This window comes from Pleurodeles waltl, chromosome 5 (assembly GCF_031143425.1).
Source record: "Pleurodeles waltl isolate 20211129_DDA chromosome 5, aPleWal1.hap1.20221129, whole genome shotgun sequence".
Classification (NCBI taxonomy): Eukaryota; Metazoa; Chordata; class Amphibia; order Caudata; family Salamandridae; genus Pleurodeles; species Pleurodeles waltl.
Window position 1 is genome coordinate 1455555185 of NC_090444.1, and position 27501 is coordinate 1455582685.

Consider the following 27501-nt stretch of genomic DNA (forward strand, 5'->3'; position numbering starts at 1 on the left):
GTATCAGGGGGTATTGAAGTCAGGTAGGGGCTAGTCATCTCCAGTATTCTTGGTTTCTTATGTGTCACAGCATTATGTGATGCAGTGGTATCCATCAGACATGTCATATTTCATGAAAAGCTAACATCTTCACACCTGTTGCAAGGTAATTCCCCTTGGTTAGTGAGGAATGTACATTGGCATGTGTGATGTCCCATCAGAGTTGACAATATTCATGTTTCTTACCATTGTGCGTATGCTACATATCCACAGTGGCGCAAATGTTGTATCAGATGTAAGAATGTGATTGCCATGCTGATGTCCTGATAGCAGAAATTTGACACATATTTTGTCTATGGTATACTTGTGTAGGTATGATATACAGGCAATGGTTGTCCACTCACAGCTATGGCCCAGACAGTACTGTTTCAACAACATGTGTATTTTGAAGACACATTTCATGCCTCAGTGTTCGAAGTTATCACGTGTACTTGCTATAGAAATGAAGGATATAACAAATGAGACCAGGGGATTTGAGAACTTCATGTTTGACAATAAACTTATGTGGTGTAGTTGTGGTAGTTCTTAACCCCTTCGCTGCCAGGCCTTTTCCCCCTCCTGTGCTGAGCCTTTTTTTGGCTATTTGGGGCAGTTCACGCTTAGGCCCACATATCTTTTTGTTCACATAAGCTACCCACACCAAATTTGCGTCCTTTTTTTCCAACATCCTAGGGATTCTAGAGGTACCCAGACTTTGTGGGTTCCCCAGAAGGAGGCCAAGAAATTAGCCAAAATACAGTGAACATTTTGTTTTTTTCAAAAAAATTGGAAAAAGGGGCTGCAGAAGAAGGCTTGTTTTGTTTTCCCTGAAAATGGCATCAACAAAGGGTTTGCAGTGCTAAAATCACCAGCTTCCCAGCTTTCAGGAACAGGCAGACTTGAATCAGAAAACCCAATTTTTGAACCCAATTTTGGCATTTTACTGGGACATACCCCATTTTTATGATTTTTTGTGCTTTCAGCCGCCTTCCAGTTAGTGACAGAAATGGGTGTGAAACCAATGCTGGATCCCAGAAACCGAAACATTTCTGAAAATTAATCAAAATTCTGAATTCAGAAAGGGGTAATTTGTGTAGATCCTACAAGGGTTTCCTACAGAAAATAACAACTGAAAAAAAAAATATTGAAATTGAGGTGAAAAAAACTGCAATTGTTCTCTACATTTTACTCTGTAACTTTTTCCTGCAATATCAGATTTTTGAAAGCAATATACCGTTACGTCTGCTGGACTCTTCTGGTTGCGGGGATATATAGGACTTGTAGGTTCATCAAGAACTCTAGGTACCCAGAGCCAATAAATGAGCTGCACCCTGCAGTGGGTTTTCATTCTATACCGGGTATACAGCAATTCATTTGCTGAAATATAAAGAGTAAGAAATAGCTATCAAGAAAACCTTTGTATTTCCAAAATGGGCACAAGATAAGGTGTTGAGGAGCAGTGGTTATTTGCACATCTCTGAATTCCGGGGTGCCCATCCTAGCATGTGAATTACAGGGCATTTCTCAAATAGATGTCTTTTTTACACACTCTTTTATATTTGGAAGGAAAAAATGTAGAGAAAAACAAGGGGCAATAACACTTGTTTTGCTATTCTATGTTCTCCTAAGTCTGCCGATAAAAATGGTACCTCACTTGTGTGGGTAGGCATAGCGCACGCGACAGGAAATGCCCCAAAGCACAACATGGACACATCCCATTTTTTGACAGAAAACAGAGGTGTTTTTTGCAAAGTGCCTACCTGTAGATTTTGGCCTCTAGCTCAGCCGGCACCTAGGAAAACCTACCAAACCTGTGCATTTTTTAAAACTAGAGACCTAGGGGAATCCAAGATGGGGTGACTTGTGGGGCTCTGACCTTGTTCTGTTACCCAGAATCCTTTGCAAACCTCAAAATTTGGCTAAAAAAACACATTTTCCTCACATTGCGGTGACAGAAAGTTCTGGAATCTGAGAGAAGCCACAAATTTCTTTCCACCCAGCGTTCCCCCAAGTCTCCCAATAAAAATGATACCTCCCTTGTGTGGGTAGGCCTCGCGCCCGTGACAGGAAATGCCCCAAAACACAACGTGGACATATCCCAATTTTTTCACAGAAAACAGAGGTGTTTTTTGCAAAGTGCCTAATGTAGATTTTGGCCTCTAGCTCAGCCGGCACCTCAGGAAACCTACCAAACCTGTGCATTTTTGAAAACTAGAGACCTAGGGGAATCCAAGTTGGGGTGACTTGTGGGGCTCTGACCAGGTTCTGTTACCCAGAATCCTTTGCAAACCTCAAAATTTGGCTAATAAAACACATTTTCCTCAAATTTCGGTGACAGAAAGTTCTGGAATCTGAGAGGAGCCACAAATTTCCTTCCACCCAGCGTTCCCCCAAGTCACCCGATAAAAATGATACCTCACTTGTGTGGGTAGGCCTAGCGCACGCGACAGGAAATGCCCTATAGCACAACGTGGACACATCCCATTTTTTGACAGAAAACAGAGGTGTTTTTTGCAAAGTGCCTACCTGTAGATTTTGGCCTCTAGCTCAGCCGGCACCTAGGGAAACCTACGAAGCCTGTGCATTTTTAAAAACTAGAGACCTAGGGGAATCCAAGATGGGGTGACTTGTGGGGCTCTGACCAGGTTCTGTTACCCAGAATCGTTTGAAAACCTCACAATATGGCTAAAAAAACACATTTTCCTCACATTTCGGTGACAGAAAGTTTTGGAATCTAAGAGGAGCTACAAATTTCCTTCCACCCAGCGTTCCCCCAAGTCTCCCGATAAAAATGATATCTCACTTGTGTGGGTAGGCCCAGCGCCCGCGACAGGAAATGCCCCAAAACACAACGTGGACACATCCAATTGTTTCACAGGAAACATAGGTGTTTTTTGCAAAGTGCCTACCTGTAGATTTTGGCCTCTAGCTCAGCCGGCACCTAGGGAGACCTACCAAACCTGTGCATTTTTGAAAACTAGAGACCTAGGGGAATCCAAGATGGGGTGACTTGTGGGGCTCTGACCTTGTTCTGTTACCCAGAATCCTTTGCAAACCTCAACATTTGGCTAAAAAAACACATTTTCCTCATATTGCGGTGACAGAAAGTTCTGGAATCTGAGAGAAGCCACAAATTTCTTTCCACCCAGCGTTCCCCCAAGTCTCCCAATAAAAATGATACCTCCCTTGTGTGGGTAGGCCTCGTGCCCGTGACAGGAAATGCCCCAAAACAGAACGTGGACACATCCCATTTTTTTCACAGAAAACAGAGGTGTTTTTTGCAGAGTGCCTACCTGTAGATTTTGGCCTCTAGCTCAGCCGGCACCTCGGGAAACCTACCAAACCTGTGCATTTTTGAAAACTAGAGACCTAGAGGAATCCAAGTTGGGGTGACTTGTGGGGCTCTGACCAGGTTCTGTTACCCAGAATCCTTTGCAAACCTCAAAATTTGGCTAATAAAACACATTTTCCTCACATTTTTGTGACAGAAAGTTCTGGAATCTGAGAGGAGCCACAAATTTCCTTCCACCCAGCGTTCCCCCAAGTCACCCGATAAAAATGATACCTCACTTGTGTGGGTAGGCCTAGCGCACGCGACAGGAAATGCCCTATAGCACAACGTGGACACATCCCATTTTTTGACAGAAAACAGAGGTGTTTTTTGCAAAGTGCCTACCTGTAGATTTTGGCCTCTAGCTCAGCCGGCACCTAGGGAAACCTACGAAGCCTGTGCATTTTTAAAAACTAGAGACCTAGGGGAATCCAAGATGGGGTGACTTGTGGGGCTCTGACCAGGTTCTGTTACCCAGAATCGTTTGAAAACCTCACAATTTGGCTAAAAAAACACATTTTCCTCACATTTCGGTGACAGAAAGTTTTGGAATCTAAGAGGAGCTACAAATTTCCTTCCACCCAGCGTTCCCCCAAGTCTCCCGATAAAAATTATATCTCACTTGTGTGGGTAGGCCTAGCGCCCGCGACAGGAAATGCCCCAAAACACAACATGGACACATCCCATTGTTTCACAGGAAACATAGGTGTTTTTTGCAAAGTGCCTACCTGTAGATTTTGGCCTCTAGCTCAGCCGGCACCTAGGGAGACCTACCAAACCTGTGCATTTTTGAAAACTAGAGACCTAGGGGAATCCAAGATGGGGTGACTTGTGGGGCTCTGACCAGGATCTGTTACCCAGAATCCTTTGCAAACCTCAAAATTTGGCTAAAAAAACACATTTTCCTCAAAATTTCGGTGACAGAAAGTTCTGGAATCTGAGAGGAGCCACAAATGTCCTTCCACCCAGCGTTCCCCCAATTCTCCCGATAAAAATGATACTTCCCTTGTGTGGGTAGGCCTAGCGCCCGTGACAGGAAATGCCCAAAAACACAACGTGGACACATCCCATTTTTTCACAGGAAACAGAGGTGTTTTTTGCAAAGTGCCTACTTATAGATTTTGGCCTCTAGCTCAGGCGGCACCTAGGGAAACCTACCAAACCTGTGCATTTTTTAAAACTATAGACCTAGGGGAATCCAAGATGGGGTGACTTGTGGGGCTCTGACCAGGTTCTGTTACCCAGAATCCTTTGCAAACTTCAAACTTTGGCTAAAAAAACACATCTTCCTCACATTTCGGTGACAGAAAGTTCTGGAATCTGAGAGGAGCCACAAATGTCCTACGAACCAGCGTTCCCCCAAGTCTCCCGATAAAAATGATACCTCCCTTGTGTGGGTAGGCCTAGCGCCCGTGACAGGAAATGCCCCAAAACACAACGTGGACACATCCCATTTTTTCACAGGAAACAGAGGTGTTTTTTGCAAAGTGCCTACCTATAGATTTTGGCCTCTAGCTCAACCGGCACCTAGGGAAACCTACCAAACCTGTGCATTTTTTAAAACTAGAGACCTAGGGGAATCCAGGATGGGGTGACTTGTGGGGCTCTGACCAGGTTCTGTTACCCAGAATCCCTTGCAAACCTCAAACTTTGGCTAAAAAAACACTTCTTCCTCACATTTCGGTGACAGAAAGTTCTGGAATCTGAGAGGAGCCACAAATTTCCTCTCACCCAGCGTTCCCCCAAGTCTCCCGATAAAAATGATACCTCACTTGTGTGGGTGGGCCTAGCGCCCGCGACAGGAAATGCCCCAAAGCACAACGTGGACACATCCCATTTTTTCACAGGAAACAGAGGTGTTTTTTGCAAAGTGCCTACCTGTAGATTTTGGCCTCTAGCTCAGCCGGCACCTAGGGAAACCTACCAAACCTGTGCATTTTTGAAAACTAGAGACCTAGGGGAATCCAAGATGGGGTGACTTGTGGGGCTCTGACCAGGTTCTGTTACCCAGAGTCCTTTGTAAACCTCAAATTTTGGCCAAAAAAACACTTTTTCCTCTCATTTTGGTGACAGAAAGTTCTGGAATCTGAGAGGAGCCATAAATGTCCTTCCACACAGCGTTCCCCCAAGTCTCCCGATAAAAATGATACCTCCCTTGTGTGGGTAGGCCTAGCGCCCGTGACAGGAAATGCCCCAAAACACAACGTGGACACATCCCATTTTTTCACAGGAAACAGAGGTGTTTTTTGCAAAGTGCCTACCTATAGATTTTGGCCTCTAGCTCAGGCGGCACCTAGGGAAACCTACCAAACCTGTGCATTTTTTAAAACTAGAGACCTAGGGGAATCCAAGATGGGGTGACTTGTGGGGCTCTGACCAGGTTCTGTTACCCACAATCCTTTGCAAACCTCAAACTTTGGCTAAAAAAACACATCTTCCTCACATTTCGGTGACAGAAAGTTCTGGAATCTGAGAGGAGCCACAAATGTCCTACCACCCAGCGTTCCCCCAAGTCTCCCGATACAAATGATACCTCCCTTGTGTGGGTAGGCCTAGCGCCCGTGACAGGAAATGCCCCAAAACACAACGTGGACACATCCCATTTTTTCACAGGAAACAGAGGTGTTTTTTACAAAGTGCCTACCTATAGATTTTGGCCTCTAGCTCAGCCGGCACCTAGGGAAACCTACCAAACCTGTGCATTTTTTAAAACTAGAGACCTAGGGGAATCCAAGATGGGGTGACTTGTGGGGCTCTGACCAGGTTCTGTTACCCAGAATCCTTTGCAAACCTCAAACTTTGGCTAAAAAAACACATCTTCCTCTCATTTCGGTGACAGCCTAGCACCCACGAAAGGAAATGGCCCAAAACACAACGTGGACACATCACATTTTTTTTACAGAAAACAGAGGTGTTTTTTTGCAAAGTGCCTACCTGTGGATTTTGGCCTCTAGCTCAGCTGCCCCGGGGGGGGGGCAGAAATGGCCTAAAATAAATTCCCCCCCCCAATCCCCCTGGGGAGCGACCCTTGACTACGGGATCGCTCCCTTTGCGTGACGGCACAAAAAAAAAGATCCCTGGTGCCTAATGGTTTTTGCCCCCTTGGGGGCAGATTGACCTAAAATCGGCCGATCTGCCCCCAAAGCGGGCAGAAATGGCCTAAATGCAATTGGCCCCTCCAGGGGAGCAACCCTTGCCTAAGGGGTCGCTCCCCATCTAGAAAAAAACAAACAAACAAAAAAATTAGCCCTGGCGCCTAGAGGTTTCTGCCCCCCCCCGGGGGCAGATCGGCCTAATAACAATAGGCCGATCTACCTCCAGAGGGGGCAGAAATGGCCTAAAATAAATTTGCCCCCCTAGCCCCGGTGGAGCGACCCTTGCCTAAGGGGTCGCTCCCCTTACGTGAAATTCATGAACAAAAAAAAAAAACTCCCTGGTATCTAGTGCTTTCTGTCCCCCTTGGGGGCAGATTGGCCTCATAAAAATAGGCCAATCTGCACCCAATGGGGGCAGAAATGGCCTAAATATAATTTGCCCCCTATGGGAGCAACCCTTGCCTAAGGGGTCGCTCCCCACCTCTAAAACAAAAAAACAAAACAAAAACAAAACAAAAAAAAATAATTATCCCTGGTGCCTAGAGGTTTCTGCCCCCCCTGGGGGCAGAAAAGGCCTTAAAAAAAATGCCCCCCATGGGAGCGACCCTTGCCCAAGGGGTCGCTCCCTCATGCCAGTTTCCTGTTTGAAAAAACATCCCTGGTGTCTAGTGGGCGTTTTGACTGCCGGATTGCTTTCAATCCGGCTGCCAAAACGCAGAGAGAGACTTCAAAGGGAAGAAAATAATTTACCTTCCCTTTGAAGCCTCTCTCGGCCTCCCCCACGTGATCGGAAGAGAAATGCAAAGCATTTCTCTTCCGATCGCCCTGGTGCGCGATGGGAGGAGGCTCTGTGACAATCAGCGCGCGCTCGCGCGCTGACGTCACAGGGGGGGTCGGGGGGTCGGGGGTGGAAGGGGAAGGGCTTCCCCTTCCATCCCTGACTTGGGGGGTGGGGGAAAATCCCACAGAGGGAGCGCTAGCGCACCCTCTGGGCTGTGTGCCCAGGACGTAATGGTTACGTCCTGGGCGCAGCAGCACTGTGCCTCAGGACGTAACCATTACATCCTGGGCACAGAAGGGGATAAACACCTGTGTTTAGGTTGGTGAGTGTGACAACTGACTGTTGGCTTGTATCATGGTTATTGTACCAGTTATGTTTACATAACTTATTCTTTGCCTCTGGAATCCACCACAGACAGATGCCAGGTTTGCCATGTCTGATGTGTGGATAGTGATGTTGCTTCTCATTCTGTCACAAATTGTTTTACTCATGTTAGGGTTAGAAAGGTCTGTTTCCCTCCTTCCTGCACAGTATAGCATATTTAATACATACACAATATAGTAAACTACTAATTGTGTGTGGGACACTGGTGTGAGCTAACTTCATCCGAATGTGACTATTATTGTTTGTCTTCTGGAGACATGTTTCATAGATAGCTTGGACCTGAGTCCATTGGTGTATGTGTGTGACATGTTTACTTCCTCCTTTGCCAACAGTTAAAATGTGTGACATGTAGATGTGTCATATGATGGTATGTGTCTATAGTAATATGGCTGAATCTATGTCACTTGATGAAGGTATGGCTTGTTTGTACCAGGGTTGCTTGCCTTTACTTGGCAACATATGTTGTTACCTAGTACAGTACATCAGGGTAATGTGTTTGTGTGGTACGGATTGGGTCTGTGTACCTTACAATAGGAATCCATTGCTTGTTTACTGGTTTACTAAGTTGTTGTGATTAGGGAACCTGTATTAGGTGGAATAGTCACTAGTAATGGAAGCCAGTGTGATTTGTCTATTTCATTCATGGTATTGTAAGTTTCTGTTAGCTTGCTTTGCTGGTGTGTGACAGTTGTGAAATGGAGAAACATGCATAGTATTGTGATATTACATGATGTTGGCACTTTATTGGCACTTCCTGCGGGTGGTCAGTTGACATGATGGTATGTGATTTTTCTCTAATGGGAGTGTTATCATGTGTATGTGATGACCCTACTTCACTATTTCTTTCAGTACCACCACCGGCAGGCGAAACAGACTGGGCACAGCTGAGTGGCGAAGCTTCTGGCCACGAGACCTCCAGTCACAACACCACAGATACCAAGTGACCCAGTGGCCAGGAAGATTAGGGGAGTGCAACAGGGGAGACCAGATCTGCTACATCTTCATCTGAGTCCTCCTTCAGTGGCCACTCCCTAGTGTTGACGGACTCATCAAGAACCACTCCAATACCATCTCTGTCCACCACCCCCATTCTATCACCACCTTCCCTATTGCTCCCCAACCAGTAGATCATGCCTATTCATCCAGGAAGATGGGCATCTCCTTTGCTGCAGGGACCTCTGCCCCAGCCCTGTTCCCCCTGCTGCCCTCAGTGAGGAGGCTACTGACCTCCTGAGAAGCATCTTTGTGGGTCAGTCCACCATTGTGAATGCCATCCAGGGACTGGCAATGCAGGTCCAACAAAGCAATGTTTTCCTGGAGGGCATTCATGGTGCAATGGCTGGCTTACAGAGATCTTTTCAGGCTCTGGCCTCCAGGCCTCCACACTGACGGCAGCCTGCCAACACTTGTCTACCATCCCCCCTCAACCTTCCTCTTCCCAGTCCAAATCCCACTTCCCTGACCCAGCCAAAGCACACAAACAGACTCTCATGCATCCACCTAAAAAGACAAGGGAAGTGCACACAAACATAAGCAGCACAAGACACACTACTGGCACTCACACAAACATTATTCACCTGCAGATACAGCAACAGCCACAGCTTGAACTGACATCACAACCACCCCCAGCACCACAGACACAACACCTGGCACACCTGCTGACACCACCCCAACATTCACTGATCCAGCTACCACACCTATCCTACCAACAGACACCATCCTAGCAGACCCCCATACATCTTCCCCAGTAACCACTAACATGCCAACATGCAGCACATCCACCATATCTGCAGTCACCACCTCAACAGACAGCCACCCACTACAGCATCCCCCGGCACCTCCACCCCATCAGTCCAAAACACATAAACACCTTCACTCACTCACTCACTTACTGACCCACAAGATACTCACTACACACAAGCACACCTTTCACAAACACACACCCAAGACATTCACAACTAAATGTCAGACAATCACTTCTTTACCCTTCACATCTGAACCCCATCTGATGACCATCCCCGTGTGTCTAAAAAAGTGTTCTTTTCTAACCATTTTCCCTACTCTTCCCCAAGTGACACCCCAAAAGATCTGTTTCCCTCCTGAGGATCATCCCTTCTACCTTCAAGGCACCCCCATCTCCCAGCCAACACCCATGCCTCTCCCCCATCAAAAATATGTCCACCTCTCTCGAGAAGGTCCCCCCTCCTAAACCAAAGCTAACACCTAGCCCTCCCAAGCTTAAACGCCCCCTCCTCTACCACCCGCCTAATACTTCCTGAGGTACCTGCCTGCCCCTTTGATGCCCATACCTGTAGGCGTTACATAGTAGTCAGGAGTCAGGTTGGGGCACCATTTTCTGCCTTTGTTGTCAAACTATTTGGACTTATGGACTGGCCAATGGCCTTGACCTTTCATATGGTTTGTACTGGCTAAATATTAAAGCCAACCAGTTGTTGGTTTTCTGGTTACATCTTTGTCTTGCATTTACTTTCCGAGGTTTGAGTTGTTCCTAGCTGACATTGGTTGTGTGACAGTATTTTGTTTTGTGTGCTGCTTGCTGCTTCATGCATTGTTTTAGCAGTATGTGAGGTTGTGTGCAGTGCTGTTGTTTCCCAGGGGTAAGGTGTGTGTTGTCTAAAAGGTATGTGTATGTAGCTGAAATGATGGTGTCAAGATATTTTGTTGTGTTTTTATTGATATGTGTTGGTTGTAGTGATGTGCAATTTGGTCCTGTGTAGTGTTTGCCCTGTCATCTGATGTGGCTATTGTTTACATGTACTGCATTTTGTGGAGTTTGGTCAATGCAGACATGGAGTGTGTTGAGTTGTGCAAGTGTGCTTTGCTTTTGAGTGCATGTGGCTATTTAGGTGTGTGCTGCTCAGAGCTGGCTGGTGTCTTGTGTGGTGTTTGAAGTAGTCTATGATTTGTAGCCTTAAGCTTCACCCATCTGTGTGACTGTGCATTACATTTGTTGTTGGTATTGCTTGTCCATGAGATCTGAATGCGGCCTGTTGTTTGGGCATTTGTTTGTTGGCCTTGCTCAACATGATATGTGTTTCAGTATGGTCTCCTTCAATATGTTGTTTAGCTGCTCACATTGCTGCTGTGCTGGTCTTGTTGTGATGTGTTGCTTTGGTTGTTTTGACTGTTTGTGTCTGCGTGTATGACAGGTTTGTTGTGCTATGTTTGTATGTTATGTGTTTATCAATTGCTGGGTTGTATGATGGTGCTGTTGTGTGTTTTCCATTACACATGGATGTACGTGTGTGTCCAGTCCCTGCCCAGTTTTGGGTGTGAGTTTATGAACCTGGCCCTGTGCTATGTTGTCGTGTGTAAATATGTGGTATTGACGTGTGCTGTGTGTGTGTGTGTGTGTGTGCTGGCTGAAGTGTGCATGATGTGTTTGTGTAAGTGTCCTTAATGCAGCATGTGAGTGTATGTCACTGTGCTGTTACATGTGCGTGAAACCTTTTGCACCACCCTCCATATGGTGTTTTATGTAACTATACAAATTTATACATTTTACAAATATAACAGGTGAGTATGTGTATTTACGGTTGTTGTCGCCCTCGTCGTCAACAATTAAGTTTCTTTCGGCGAGTAGGAACAGTGAGATGACATCTAGTCTAGTTCAATGGCCGCTCTGGACATAATTGACTTCCAGGAGGGGAATGTCTCCTTTTATGAGGTTAATTTCCGTCTGGTGCTCCATGGTGGTTAGAAAGCGGCGGTCACATTGGGGGTGTGCAACCTCCTAATAGGTCTAGCAGAATCATGGTCTCCGCTGGACTGTTTGTACCTCCAGATGACCGCTATGGTCTGTGTTGGCGGGAGGTGCCAGAGGACTGTTGGCAGTCTTCTCTGTGCACCACAATCAAACTTAGAATTTGGCGGTCCTCTCCATCAACTTGTTGGTGGACCGCAAACATTGAGGTCACAGGACCGCCAAACTCGTAATGAAGCCCAAAAGTTTTATTGCAAATGCAGTGATAATATCAAAGATGCTATACAACATCTCATCAGTGATATAAGTGGAGTAATAGATGTGCATGACAAAGGCGCGAGTTGTAGTTACCTTAGGGCACAAGTTATAGTTACTTGAAAGAACTCTAACTCCAATTGCTGAATTTCTATGGTTTTGTATGAGTAAATTCGGATCCTAACTATAACGTCACTGTAACCTTTATTTTATTCAGTGAATTTCTATGTTTTTTTTTAACATAAAGACATTTTAATTACTATATGTTATTCCAACACCTACCCTTCGCAGCCTTCAGCCGTGCATGGTGGGGGTTGGTCACAAGACCTGGTCTGCAGCTAGGCCTTGTAGCTAAGCCCTTACAACCACCCAACCCTGCACCATGCTTGGCCTTTGTCTGTGCACAGTGCAGGTTAGCTACAGGCTCTTTCACTGGATCTGTGAGTGGGTGCATCAGTCTCTGAGTGGGTCTGAAAGTGGGTGTGTGAGTATATGAGTGGGTGTGTCAGTGGGTGTGTGAGTGGTGCATGAGTCTCTGAGTGCATGTATGAGTGAATTAATTAGTGTATTAATGACTCAATGCTTTTTTCATCTTTTTTAACATTCGCGAACATTTTGAGAATAATTTGCGAAAATTCTCAAAATATCTGAGAAGGCACATGGTGATGCAAAATTATTTCAAACCCACAATTTGCCCCAAAGCACACCTACATCACACCCTTGGCGTCAGGGTACCTTCAGGCTGACCCTTTATGCTACTTTCAATGAGGATATTTGTCTCAGAGGACCGTGTCCCACGAAATAAAATGGCAACCAAAATTTTCTAATCAGGTGCGGTTTCAGCACTTCTTTTTGCATGCATATTCATGAAAATTTTTGAATTTTCACGATGTATTTGCAAAATAATTGTGAAGTCACCACAGTCAGAGGTATACAAATTTTGTTTCCCTTTAAGTTCTCAAAAACTACTGAACAGATTTACACCAAATAAGCGAAATCACAATCAGCTTACCGAAAGCTAGCTTTCTGACAAATTTAGTGCAATTCTGTCCAGTGGTTCTGTCTGCAGTCCTGTTCAAAGGTCCTGTAGGAATTAACATGAGAAATGCACTTTTTTACCCCTCCTCCTTTTTTCTCAGCCCCCGCTAAATGGATTACTCCAAAACTTTCAATGCTCAGTGAGAATCTTCAGGACAATTTTTTTGTAAAATTTTGTGAAGATTTGTCAAAGCGGTGCCAAAGATATTGCCATGTCAAAAAATGCTTTTTCTTTGGAAAAATGGTCCTAACTATAACTACCTACTGATGTACCAAAACCTAGCTTTCTGACAAATTTAGTGAATTTCTGTCTAGTGGTTTGGGCTGTATTCCTGTTCAAAGGTTCTGTGGGAATTAACATGGAAAATTCAAGTTTTTTTACCTCCTCTTTTTCTTGGCCCCCGCTAGACGGATTACCCCAAAACTTTCTCTGCTCAATAAGAATCACTGGAACAATTTTTGGGTAACTTTTTGGGAAGATTGGTCATAGCGGTGCCACAGATATAAGCAAGTGAAAAAATGCTTTTTTCTATGGAACCTTGGTCCTAATTATAACTACCTACTGGCATACCGAAATATAGCTTTCTGACAAATTTAGTGCAATTCAGTCCAGTGGTTCGGGCTGTAGTCCTGTTCAAAGGTCGTAAGGGAATTAACATGAGAAATGCAGGTTTTGTACCTCCCTTTCTTCACGGCCCCTGCTAGATGGATTACCCCAAAACTTTCTGAGCTCAATAAGAATCACCGGAACACTTTTTTTTTGCAATATTTCGTGAACAGTGGTCAAAGTGGTGCCAAAGATATAGGCAAGTCAGGTTTTCTGTGGAAACATTGTTGTAACTATAACTACCTACCGGCGATCTCAATAAATAAATAAATATATATATATAACCCTAAGGTAACTAATTACCCCACAAATTACATGACATTGTTGATAACATAATTGATAATATTAATGTCATTTTTGCAGTAAAACATTTGATGAAAAAACTGTTCATAGGTGGGGTGCAAGTTATAGTTACCTTAGGGCATGAGATAAAGTTACTTGAGATAACGCTAGCTATAGCTATTACATTTCTATGGTTTCATACATTTAAAATTTGAGCCTAACCATAACGTCCCTGTAATATTTGTTTTTTTAAGTTAATATATATGTATCTCAGTAACAATGTTAATTTTTTGAACTAACAATAAAACACAGAAATTCAACAGTTATAGTTAACAGCATTAATTATAACTTGCACCACCACCATACACTACTTATGACACTCTCTTGGGAGTCTCACAAGATCGTACAGTTATAAATTTTGTTCTAATCTGTTGTACAGAGCTTTTTTTTCATCTGGTCAGTTATTATTGAATGCTAATGTTTAATATCAAAATCAGTGCAATATGTATTTTGTATTAATGATTTTGATTACAAAGTTATGAGACAATCACAGGAGTCAAATACACAATTCTTTCCGTGGTCTATGAGTGGCTGTAATTTCTGTCCAGCTCTCATGATCTGCTCACAAGATCATACATTTGGAATTAAGTTCACAACACTTTTGTTTTTGCATTTCTGATGAAAGTAAGACATATGAAATGTTGCTTAAAGTAGAAAAATAGTTGGTGTAATTTTGCATTTGAGGTACTAAGAAAGTTCTCTGTATTTTATGATCTTGTGATCCTCTCACACCACACCCATTTGACACCTGGGAGAGGAAACACATCCCAAGCAAGGATTTTAATTTGTTCATATGGATGTTTTTCTTTTTCCAAAGAAAGATTCTTTCCTTGTTGCGTTCTTTTGCCTATTTGAATTTCCTCTGATTACACCTTTTTAGCAACGTTGCTAACTGATTTTCTTTTAATCAGAATAGAATCATCTGATTGAGATAAAAACACCACTCCTGTTACTGCAAGTTAGCTACGTCAGCCACCCAGGGAGTCCTTGGTCTGGCAGTTTTTTTCAGATGAGATCTGCAGGGAAGAAAGTGTCTGTCAAATATGTGTTTGTAACATATAAAAAAAAAAGAGTTCAGCAGGGCCAGTCAGAACAAGCAGTATTCCATGAGTACCACTGGGATATGGTGACATTTGAGAGCTATGCACCCGGAATCTCTTGCTTGGCTGAATTAGCATGTGCTGCAGACCTTTATAACTCCTTAGGGGCAGCCACACCGTTCCACTATGGTGACAGTGTCCCTGACGAGGTACTAACTCCACAAGCAGATAACAAACCAGACTATTTGAATAAAGCCCTTTTTGCTGTTTATGAAAGGTGATTTTAATTTTCTTCTGAGACAAGCAGGTGAGCATGGGACTTAAATGGCCACATATTAAGTTGTTTTTTTAACATGGTTTTCTGCATTTTTGTCCTCTTTGTTTTGAAGTCTACATTGTGTTCCAGTTTCTTGTTTTGTTCTATCCCTTTAAAAAAATACAAAAAAGTTAAAAATGTAAAAAAGTTCAAAAAATGCAGTTGTTGGATGTTACTTGAAAAAGCTCTTTTCAGAAATGAACTTCCCAATACTTTCATGATTAATGTTGTCTGTAATATGCACCCTTTTCTTCTTCTTCATGACTTTCATGAGATAACCTTAAGAGGCATGATGCTGTCCTAAATAGTGTGGTTGACTGTTGTGGGCCTAACACAAGACCTAGACACACAGTCCCCTGCATCCCCTCTGAGGAGGAAGTGTTTACTGCTTTAAACTCACAACCCTCTTGCAAAAGTGTACTTTTACAATGGAATTTGCATTTTCAATGAACAGATGCTGTTGTAATAGGTATAATTTATATGTATCAGATTTTCCCAACCCCCCCCATTTTTATACAATCCCACAAGACTCTCACAAGATTGTAAATATACTCGAGAGGATGAGCTTACATTGCCTTCCTCACAATACTTACTTCTTATACTACCCTTTTGACTGAGACCTTAAATCAAGATAACTGGTGTGTAGAGTAGAGTGTAAAGATACACTACCTCTCCATTCGTACCTTTACTAGGATCATTAGTATGCATAGTAGGGTGAGGACTGTACTCACCTCACATGGAAGATCTCACTATTCCGTACTAAGTATAAAAAGTACTAGCCACCCAACGGACACCTCTCCCAAGGAACTAACCATATTGTGTAGGAATGGCTTTCCCGTCTACTCAGGGCTTCCCCAGCCTGACAGATATATATAGTAATGTGTACCAAAACTTTGTCCTCTGTACTAATATCTATCTCCACAATAAAATTGATTATACAGAAAAGTGTAGTGAACCTGTGGCATCTGTCCTCATACCACTCTTTTGAACAACAGTAATATGTAGTACTTTCTGAGAAACAAATATTTTCTCTGCTAACACATCTTACCAGGGTAAGAGGAATCTGAAGTAGGATTTAAGAGACCTCTTCTCATGGTGACAGGTATGCATAGTAGGCTGTGGGTAGAAAACACCCTGTTTCCTGAGACAAGTTTCTTACATGATAACTCTGCATAGTATAGTATGTAGAGACGCTGACCTCTCTTCTGTGATGTGTCTCTTGGATAATGCATATGTAACTCAGGGTGTGAAAAGTGACTTACCTTTGTGATTGTGAGAGAAAAGGGCTGATTACAGAGGCCCCCTGACTTTTTGCCTCCATTTGCTGGTGTTTCCCTGACCCTGATGGTGCCCTGGGTACTGCTAACCAGTCTCAGGGCCTGTGATCTGTGTAAAATCAGTTTGCAAATTAGGCTAATTATAATTGCCTATGTCAACCTACCTATAAGTCCATAGTATATGGTAAGGCATGTAGGTTTAGGGATCCCAGCATAGGTAGTGCACCCATAGGTGCACTGCTGAGGTGCCCAGTGTCATTTTAAAGGAATGCCTGCCTTGCTGGCTGCTTTGAAGTTAAAGTTACATGCAAATTCGACTTTGGAATCAAAAGTACATCCAAAGTCGTAAACTACCTTATTCTTACATATATGTCACCCCTAAGGTGTGCCCTATGTGCCTCTAGGGTTGGGTGCCATGTACCTGTAAGAAGGGGCCTTATAAAAATAGTTTTATAAGCCCTGGTGAGGTAAAACAGCCAAATTTGTTTTTCCCTCATTTTAGTGAATGGCCTCCATAGGCTAGAATGGGGAGAATTATTTTAATTTATAAACCCCCCTTAAGTGTCAGATACCTCAAGTTTGGTATCAAATTAATTGTTATAATAAATCCCACTACTTACAATTGTTGGATTTAATATAATTTTTTCAGGTAAAGGGTTTTAAACTTTACCTAAAATGTTGCCAACTTTAGCCCTGTAGTGATTTGCTCAGTTTGGCAAGCCTCTGGCAGCCTGGCCAGGCTGCCTTAATGAGGTGTGAAGTAGCCTCGGCTGAACACAAAGAGATGTGCCTGGGTGAGTAGAACTTCCCTCAGCAGATGAAGAGGCAGAAAGGGGGGAGGGCTGCCAAACTGGTCTTCAAAGGCGGGGAAGGAAATTTGAAGCAACCCAGCACCTCCCTCACATTCTGCAAGCACAGACAATTAGGTGCTCCCCTGATTAGATTAGGAGAGGGCAGGAGAAGGGTGTGTTTAAGATTTTTAGCCACAACAGTGGGTGGGCTCAGCCGGATGTAACCTCCAAAAATCACTTTCAGCCTTGATGGATTTTTGAGGAATTTTGCTCCTTGGGATTGATTTTTGCCCCACTTCCCAGGAAGTGGTCATCACTGGGGGAAGGATCCTGCACCTGATTGGAGAACAAGGACCCTTCTGTTTTTCACCCATGAGCAAGGATAAAACTAGTAGACTTGCATCCAAATCTCAGATTCCTACCAGATTCCACCAAGGAAAAACTACAGGAGAATAAGGACTGCCCTGCTGGAGTCCTGACCTGCACCTGGACAATGCACTCTGGAGGACTGCACCAGCTGCACACTTGGGTTTCACCACAAGAAGAACTGTGCCTGGCTTCAACTGGTTCAAGGAGGGACTCCTTGTTTGCTACAGGTGAAAAATTGCTAACCAGAGTCCCCTGCACCAACTCCTGAAGAAACTCACCAGCTGACCACTGTCCAGTGGCCAATTTGGAGTTTGCCCTAGGTGCATTCTGGGAGTTGTAGTCTGCACCCTTAAAGAACATCTCAGAGCTTCTGGAACCTTGGGGTGACCTGTGGACCTCATAGGAACATCTGGAAGAAGATCCGGAAGTTTGGAGAACCTTTGGAAAAAAGCTCCATAAAGGGACCGACCTGCCAAGGCAACTCTAGCCAGCTTGCCTCAACCGCGACCCACCCTGGTTCGTCCTGGTGAAGAAAATCTCAGAAAAGGTGATTAAGTCCGAAAGTAGAAAATTGACTGGGACCTCCCAGGCAGTGTATCCAAAGAGGGCTCCAGGGATGTCAGATCAAGATACAGGTTTACCCTGGTCGAAGGTAAAAATCTCCACCGAAGGCTCCTGCTATGCGTATCCGAGAAGGAGTTCCAGGAGGTCGGATAGGACTGGTGACTTTGTCCAGCTGAAAAAAATCTCCAGAAAAACGACTAAGTCCCATGGTAAACCTTTGACCAAGGCCTCCCATGGGCTGTAGCCGAGCAGGACTCCATCGCGGTCAGCCTTAAACTTTGACTTTGCCCTGGGCGAGGTGCTACCAGATTGGCGCTATTCTTTTCTAAGCACTAAAAAGCATTATTTCCTTAAAAATATATATCTCCAGTTCCCCTTATCCAATTTTAAGTGTTTTGGTATCATTTTCAAGACAATAATATAATCTATTGTTATAAATTGGTGTTAGATTTTTATTGTGTTTTGTGTTTTACTTATCTTCTGTTTTGTGATTTTAAATGCTTTACACATATGTCTCCTAAGTTAAGCCTTGTCACTCGTTGCCAAGCTACCAAGGGTTGAGCTGGGTTTGATTTATTGAGACCTAACTGGACCTAAGTGGAGGATTAGTGGCCTATTAAGTGTAGGTACTTACCTGCCGTAACCAAAATCCCATTTTCCAATAGTGATCATCCTTCTCCCCATTATAAAAGAAGTGTAAGTAACATATGAAGTTGAAATTACTGTTATACTCATAAGTTTATTGTGCATAACAACTATATAGACAATGATATGTAAACGCATTCCCCTCTCAGCTGTGTCACCTCCCCAGAGTAACACATGTGCTAAATGTTATGTGGGTAGAGTCTGCTGTCTCTGTTCATACCTCTGTTCATGATAATGAATGTCATTAGTAGAGTGTAAAATTGAGTCTGCTCTCTGTTGACAACAGTGTTATGAACAACCAATGTGCACATTTGAATGTAAGGACACACTCACCTCTCTCTGAGATCTCCTTATGTGGACAGGCATGTTTAATACGGTGTTCACCTCTGTGCTGAAACTTCTCCCCAGAGTGACAATTGTATACACTAAGATGTGCAAAAGATCTGCCCTCTCCACCAGCATAGAGGAGTGTGTAGTATACTATTAGAATGCATTTGAATATGAACCAAAATCTGCTTCTTTTATAAAAATCTTTATTCTACAGTGGGAAGAAGCACTAATCTCTATAAAGTATCATAAACATACAAATACGTACAAAATAACAGTTACGGTCTTGAAAAATGAACTGCCACTTTAAGTCAATATTAGAAGACTGTATTAATGTTCAAATATTTAAAAGCTGTAAGGGAATTAAATAAGTATTAAATTCAAACATGTTATTTAAAAGAAAAACGTAACATAATTTCAAATAATAATGCCATTAATAAACTACAACAAAAATAGTCAAAACAATGAAAGTTTTAAATTGTCATTTATCTTTGCTGATTTGTAAAATATACAAAAAGCAGTTCAGCAGGTGCAGCAAGGACAAGGAATAAACCATGAATACCACTGGCATGTGGTGACATTTGAGGACTATGCACCCCTAAAGCCTTGCGCAGGCTGAGTTAACCTGTGCTGCAGAGCTTTATAACTCCTCAGGGGTGTCCTTATCTTTTGAAACTGGTGACACTGTGCCTGACCAGGTACTCATTGCTCAAGCAGATAACAACCCTCCTTTTATTAAGTAAGAAGAACATTTTATAATTAAAAGTAAGAAGAGTAAAGCTACAGTGAACAAGCTTCTCCAAGGATATAAATGTCACGGTAGGCAGAAAGAGCTATATCAGTTATTGAATTATTTTTTTCTTGATTTTCTACATAATTACTGTTTTGTTTTGTTCCAAAGTAAACACTTATTGTTAATCTTTTGTTAGAAATTGGGCATCTAATTGGCTGTGGTATTTACCCTGTCCAAGTAAGGACCACAATCCTAGTCAAGGTAAGCCAGATCCACAACCTAAATTAACCTGTGCTCACCCTCCGGTAGCACGGCATACAACCGTCAGACTTAACTTAAGAGGCAAAGAATAAAGTATTTGTGCAACACTTAAATTATAGTAACACAGTGAAAACACCAGTAAACAACACCAGTAAAATAGAGAATATTTATCTGCATCAAACAAGAACACAACAACAAAAATCCAATGAGTAGAAGTTAAGATATACATTTTTGAAAGATTAAATGTAAAAACATTGCTTAGTAGTCACTAGTGAACAAAAGGTTACTTGAGGTCATGAAGGTCTGGTAGAAATCCAAAGTTCAGGCTGACCATGATGGAGGGCAGGCCAGATACAGAACCCATGCAGGGTCGGCTGAAAAAGTACCAGGTATGGAGCAAAGTGCTGACATCAAAAGCCACTGTGAAGGTGATGCAGCAATATTATCTGTGCAATCAGGTCACTGCATTGTCATTGGACTCCATTGAGCTGAATGGAATTCATCAACATTGACCCATGCAGAGCATTGACTTCAGCTGTGCAGGCTGTTAATCTGCTACTGTCAATCAGCCTCTGCATCAGCACTGAAGAGCAAACCGTCGGTTCTGACTGGCACAGTGGGGTCAATTGCATCTTTTATTGCTGAATGTGGCTGCAAAACCCACTTCTAAGGCCCTGGACAGGAGGGTGCACCTCAAAGAAGGGTGTAACTCACATATGGCAGAGTCCAGCATCACCAGGAGAGTTGCAGACAGTCTTTGATACCCCTGAGACTGCAAGAACATATAGGCCAAGCCATCGAGCCCCTGGAGAATCTTGGGTTCAAGGATGTAGAGAACAGGTTTAGTCTTTCTCAATCCAGGCCAGAAGCAACAGGCCAATATAGCAAAGCATGCAACAAAGTGGCAGTCCCTCTACCAGCACAGCACACAACAAGCAGTTGGCCAACACAGCACTGCTGTTAGCATAGTAGAAGTCCCACCTTGCAGCACAGTAGCCCTTCATTCTGGCAGAATGTTCTTGGTTCCAGTAGAGATCGGATTTGGTGGGGTTTGGGGTCCAATAGTGTACCCAAATATGCCTTTGAAGTGGGAGAGACTTCAAAAAGGTCATTGAAGATCACAAGGTATCTATCCTTCCTTCCCTGGTGCCAGACACTCTACTGGGGGTATGCAGCACTTTGTATGAGGAGAGGCAGAGCCAGCCCCATTCAGTTGTGCCAGCTCCCTTTTCCAATCTAGTCCAGGAAGACCCATCAGCCTAGTGAGGGGCCATCAGGATAGAAATGTCATACTCAAGCTCCCTTTGTGTGACTGTCTAGAGGGAATGCACACAGCCCAGAAGTGCATTCAGAGACAGGCAGAGGCACAGAATGGTTAAAGTAAGAAAATGGCAACTTGTAAAAGTGGCATTTTCAGACCTACAATTTAAAGTCCGACTTCACTATAAGTTGTGATATTAAATTGTGAGTCCAGAGACACCAAACTCCACATGTCTCTCTTTCCCAATTGGGAATTGCACTCAAAGAATGTTTTAAGGCAATCCCAATGTTACACTATGGGAGAGATAGGCCTTACAATAATGAAAAATGAATGTGATCATTTTTCACTACCAGGACATTAAACTTAAAAGTACATGTCCAGCCTTTTAAATACACTGTGCCCTGCCCTTGAGGCTGACTAAGGCCTACGTTAGGGGTGACATATATAAAATAAAGGAAGGTTTTGGCCTGGTAATTGGGTGCATTTGCCAGGTCGAAACGGCAATTTAAAACTATACACACAGGCTCTGCAGGGCAGGCCTGAGACATGTTTGAAGGGCTACTGTAGTGGGTGGCACAATCAGTGCTGCTGGCCCACTAGTAGCATTTATCTTACCGGCCCTGGAAAAATATGATGCACTTTACTAGGGACTTACTAGGGACTTACAGGTAAATTAAATATGCCAATTGTGGATAAGCCAATGTTACCATGTTTAGGCCCGTATTTATACTTTTTTAGCGCCGCATATGCGTAAGCGGCGCATACTTACAAAATATAATTGTATTTTGTATGTTTACGCCACTTTTGCATCAAAAAATTACTCAAATGTGGGGCTAAAAAAGTATAAATATGGGCTTTAGTGCAGAGAGCACCTGCACTTTAGCACTGGTTAGCAGAAGTAAAGTGCACAGAATCCTAAAGACAACAAAAACAATGCCACAAAAAAGAGGAGGAGAAAGGCAAATGTTAGGGGGTGGCCCTGCAGAAAGGACTAGGTCTAACATCTTCCACATATTGTATGACATACTGCAACTGTTTTTCAGAGCTTCTGTTTTCTTTTTGCTCCCTGAAAAAGAGACACACTAATACAAAATATAAAGTTACATACTGATCTGCCATTGATAACAATGACACATCACTACATGCTTTGAGGACTTCTAAATTGTACACCGAGAAGCCCATATTCATCTGTACTGCTCCACTAACTTCATATTCCTTTTTGTTAAAAAATTCCAAGGCCTAAAACACTGTTTTCCTTAAATCCACAATTAAGCTATAACATTTTATCAAACATTTCAATAACAATTTGTAAATTAACACATTCCCCTTTGCACACCTTTCCTAACAGTGAGCACAGTGTTTTAATCTAGAAATAGAAACATCTTCACTCATATAATTTATAGGGGTAACATATGCGCACATGTATTCACAGACTGCAGAAGCTTTGTTCTATAATTTCAGAAACACTGCCTCTTTTATTTTCAACTACATACAGATTGAACATTTAATTTTTTAACATAATATCCAATAATTGGTGATATCTCTCCACAATCTAAAGACTACCACTCAAACCATATATTGATAAATATGCACCTCTACAAACAGCTTTTCACTCACTAAACCTTGCATAGAATATATTTACCAACAGTAGTGTGCTTACTCACAGTTCTTAACAAAGTTCATAAAGTATAATTCTAATTACCTCATCTTAGAGCAGTTTCTTATACACAGCTAAAGACACCACTCTGTCTCAGTTTCAAATTCACTCACTTCTGCTTAGCACAGCTCCAACAGGCTTCCTTCTCCTCTAAGTCACCAAGAAAAATCTGAGCTATCACTGGTTCTGCATCAAATCATATGCTAACATTTCTTTAACCATGCAATAAGAATGGTAACTATTGGATGAGCCTTGGCCCTATTTTGTACTTCTGCTATACGATCTCAAGCGATTCTCGAGGGATCATAGACACCCTGTGGCAGACTCAGTAATTTTCTGACAAGTTTTGTGAGCCTCTCAAGACATTGCACATGTCTATGCAGCAAGCTTCTCTCCATGAAGCCTGAGAGCTACTCTCATGGAAGTTTCGGGGAATTGCAACAAAATTGTTGGGAAATAGTAGTATTAGAAGGGAGTAGAGTATCCCTATCCACTGAGACATATCTCTTATATGACAGGTGTGTTTAGTAGGGTGTGGCCTCTCCACACACACCTCTGATGACATGTATGTGGGAGTGTGTATGGAGGGACTAGCGTCAACAGTGAGACCCATCTTTTGTATTATGGCTGTGCATAATAGGTTGTGAAGAGAGACTGCCCTCTTCACTCAGACCTCTCTCTTAAATGAAAGGTATGCATAGTAGGGGGTTGGCATGTACTGCTCTCTCTTTTCACACCTTTTTTCCGGCTAATGGGAGAACGTAGTAAGGTGTGTACATGTACTTCTCTCTCATTCCAGACCTCTCTCCCAAATGACAAGTTTGCACAGTAGGGTGTATGAAGAGAGACTGCTCTCTCTGCTGAGACCTCTCTCTCTCAGATGAGAGATATAAATAGTAATGAGTGGAGAGGGATTGTTCTCTCTACTATCACCACTCTTTCTGATAATTGGTGTGCATTGTAATGTGTGGCAAGAGACTATACCTTACACACATCTTGTACAAAGCTGATGAGCATAAATAGTACACAGTGACCAACGCTATCTTCATTAATACTGCTTCCTACAGTACCAAGTGTGCATACTATAATCTTTTCAAAGATCACCTACTACTTTCTACTGTTAACAATCCTGCAAGAGTCTTGTGAGATCGTTTTTTTTTTTTAAATAAGAATTAACAATCTGCTCAGCACAGTATTTATCTCTTACACACTTCCTCTAAAAATCATTGACTAAAATATACATTCCTACTAATGGAGTTTAACCTAAAGTCATCTACCTGTTTTTACTATTCACAGTCCCTCAAGGGTCCAGGGAGATCATAAATATTAGTTAAAAACAATATACATTTATTTTCGTCACAGCATTTAACCCAAAGACATCTTCTCACTAAATCTATGGAACAGCATGACTTTCTGCATCCCCCTTATATAGCTTTTGTATTTCCACAACACTTCAAATTTTTCACAGTAAATAGAAATGGCCACCATTTTATTTCTAACATTCCAATAGCCAGTCAATCAGAGTGCTTGCAAGCCTCGTGGGAGGCCCTTGCTCCCATGAGACCATAAAGGCTTACTGGAAAAATCGGCCTCCCTACTAATCACTAGGATCCATTTTTAAATGTGCGCTCCCGTGTGACCCCACGGGACTCTTGTGAACTGTCCAAGCATACTATTATTTTTGACCCTTAATTTCTCAACAACTATTGAACTGATGTGGACCATAACGAGCTTTCTGACAAATTTGGTGTAATCCCATTCAGCAGTTTTTGCTGTATCTGCATCAAAAGAAATCTATAGAAAATGCATTGTTATTTTACATTTTGGGTGCTATGTCTATATCTACATCTATTTCTAGATCTATCTATCTCTCTCTCTCTCTCTCTCTATATATATATATATATATATGTATATATATATATATATAAAGAGTGCTTTTTGTTTTGCCAATAACTGTGGTGCCACTTGATGAATCTTCACAAATTTTTCCTAAATACTTTAAAAGTAATACTTCAGTGGGTTCAGCTGCTGTCTTGAAAGTTTTGGGGTGAGCCGTCAAGCGAGTAATTGAGGATTCAAAAATATAGATAGCTAGGGATGCAGATCATCTATGGATCTAACTATCCCCATGCTAATATCTGATTGGGTGCCAACACCTTAACAATGAAGTGTTGGCAGCCATGTTGGGACTCGACTTCAAAGAAATCCCACAAAAAAAGTTGAAAAAAAAGAAAAGGGACGGGATAGAGCCACTCTGAGCCCCTAGCCTTGGTCTAGTGGTCCCTCACAGACACCACCACCAGTGATAAAAAGCATTTTTTAAGTCTGGGAATAGTCTGTGGATCTGGACCCACAAATGTTTCTGACATTTAAAAAAAGAAAGGATGGACACTGGGGGATTGAGGAATTAGGTGGGGGGGAGTTCACCTTCATGGGATCATATTAGCCCTGGGGCAACATTTTTATTTTATTTTATATGGAGGAGTCCCATTTGACCTCCACCAAAACTCCGGGACCGCCACCACCCTGGGAATAAATAACAAGTTTGTTTTGAGAGGCCCATGTGTTCCCCTATAGCCCCAGGGCTAAAATAAGATAATGAGGTGGTTCAGTGGCAGACCCCTTGCCCTGGGGACCACCACTTTCCTGAGGCAAAGTTTAAGGTTGGAGGGGGGCCGTGCAGCCCCATAATGGAGCCAATAGTGGCCCTGGGGACCATCACCCCCCCAGAGCTGTCTTCTGCTATTTTGAGGGGTGTCCAGCCTTTGGACATAGCTGTTTGTTCTGACTTGGCGGGAGCTTTGACAGCCCCCACCAAGGCACAGCAAAAACTCCAGTTCCAACAAGCAAGAGATGTTAAACAGCTCCCGCTTGCTGGGAGCTGAGGTTTCCTCAGGGAAACAGAGGAAACTATTGCTCTCACAGACAGACAGATGCATGTTTAGCAGATACCTGTCTGTGACAGCAATGGTGGGTCGCGCAGGAGGCTGGGAGCCGACTGAGACTGCAGGGGCCTTCAAGCTCTGCTTGCGGTCCCATTGCACACTAAGGCCCATATTTATGCTTTTTTTAGCGCCGCATTTGCATCATTTTCTGACACAAAAACGGCGCAAACTTCCAAAATATAATTGTATTTTGTTTAGTTTGCGCCACTTTTGCGTCAAAAAATGACGCAATGCAGCGCTAAAAAAGTATAAATTTGGGCCTCAGTTCCCTGGAGGGCACCCAGGAGAGATGGCAAGGCCCCAGGGGTTGGTGTCCCTGGGGCCTGAGAAGGGTCACTTCCCCAAAAAAATACATATGTTAAGCCGTCCCTGGGGCCAAAATCTGCCGGGGAAAGGGGCCATGCAGCCCCAGTCCCCCAGGAAATTACAAGAAAGAACCCACTCCTCACAGTCACATACAGATGCATTCACCTCCATGAAGGATTTCATATAATTTTCAATACAGAATTGCCCAGTAAACACACATGCTTTGTTTGCACCAAGCCCAGGAGTTAGGATAATTTGCCTTCTCCAGAAGTGGAGCTTCAACTGGGACACCAGCCACATTTATATTTGTAGGTGCTTTCTGTTGAGATTTTAATTTCTGTGAAATAAGTATTATGGCCAGAACGGAAGCTTACCTGCCCGTTTATCTAACAAGAGTCCATGGTTTCGCAGAAAAATGCCAACCCAACTGGAGTACTTTCTACTGGTTATTTAGTAATTGCTACCTCATTGGGTTAATGTCCAGTGTGTATTCTACACTACAGCTGCCTAATGAACCACGTGGAAATGTCTCAAGCTACCATGTGTGCATTTGGCAATGTCATTGTTCCTCGTGCGTCTTTCTCCAGAATCCTTTGAAAACATGAATCCACCTATAGACAGGCCAACAAGAATATAAAGACACGACAGAGGGCCCCCCCAGTGCATTTCCCACCAATTTTGATGGAGAGATCTTGATGACGAGGAATATGAGGACATCTCCACAAAACAAAGAAACACTTACTTCATATAGATAAGAGGAAGGACTGTGATTTGGTGGAGATTCACGTCTTTGTAGTGTCATTGGTATCTCTATAGGAGGATTAATGTTCTAGAGAAATTGGCACCAGGAACAATCATGTTGCCAAAATGCACACAAGGTTACTGTTGACATTTCCTTATGCTCCATTACACAGCTGTAGTGTAGAATACATACTGGACATTTACCCAAGGAGGCAGAAAGAACTCCACTTGGGTAGATATTTTGTGCAAAGCTGTGGACTATTGTTGGATAAAAGGGCAGGTGAGGTTCCTTTGTGGCAGAGTCACTCACACAGCTACTGACATAACCACACACCTACTCACAGACACACTTAAACACTCACTAAGACACTTATGCACCTGTTCACACACCCACTTACATACTTATGCACCCACTCACAGACCAACTTAGAGACTCACTCACCCACTCACTGACCCTCTCAGACACACACCCACTCACAGACCCACTCAGACTCACACACTCATTCACAAACCCACTAAGATACTCCTGCACCCACTCACAGACCTGCTCAGACTCTTACACATATACTCACAGACCCACAGAGACACACTTCCACTCACAGAGATACTCTCACACACACTCACTCCTAGAGACACCTTCTTATACCTACTCTCACACCCAGACAGACATTCTTACACCCACTCTCACATCCA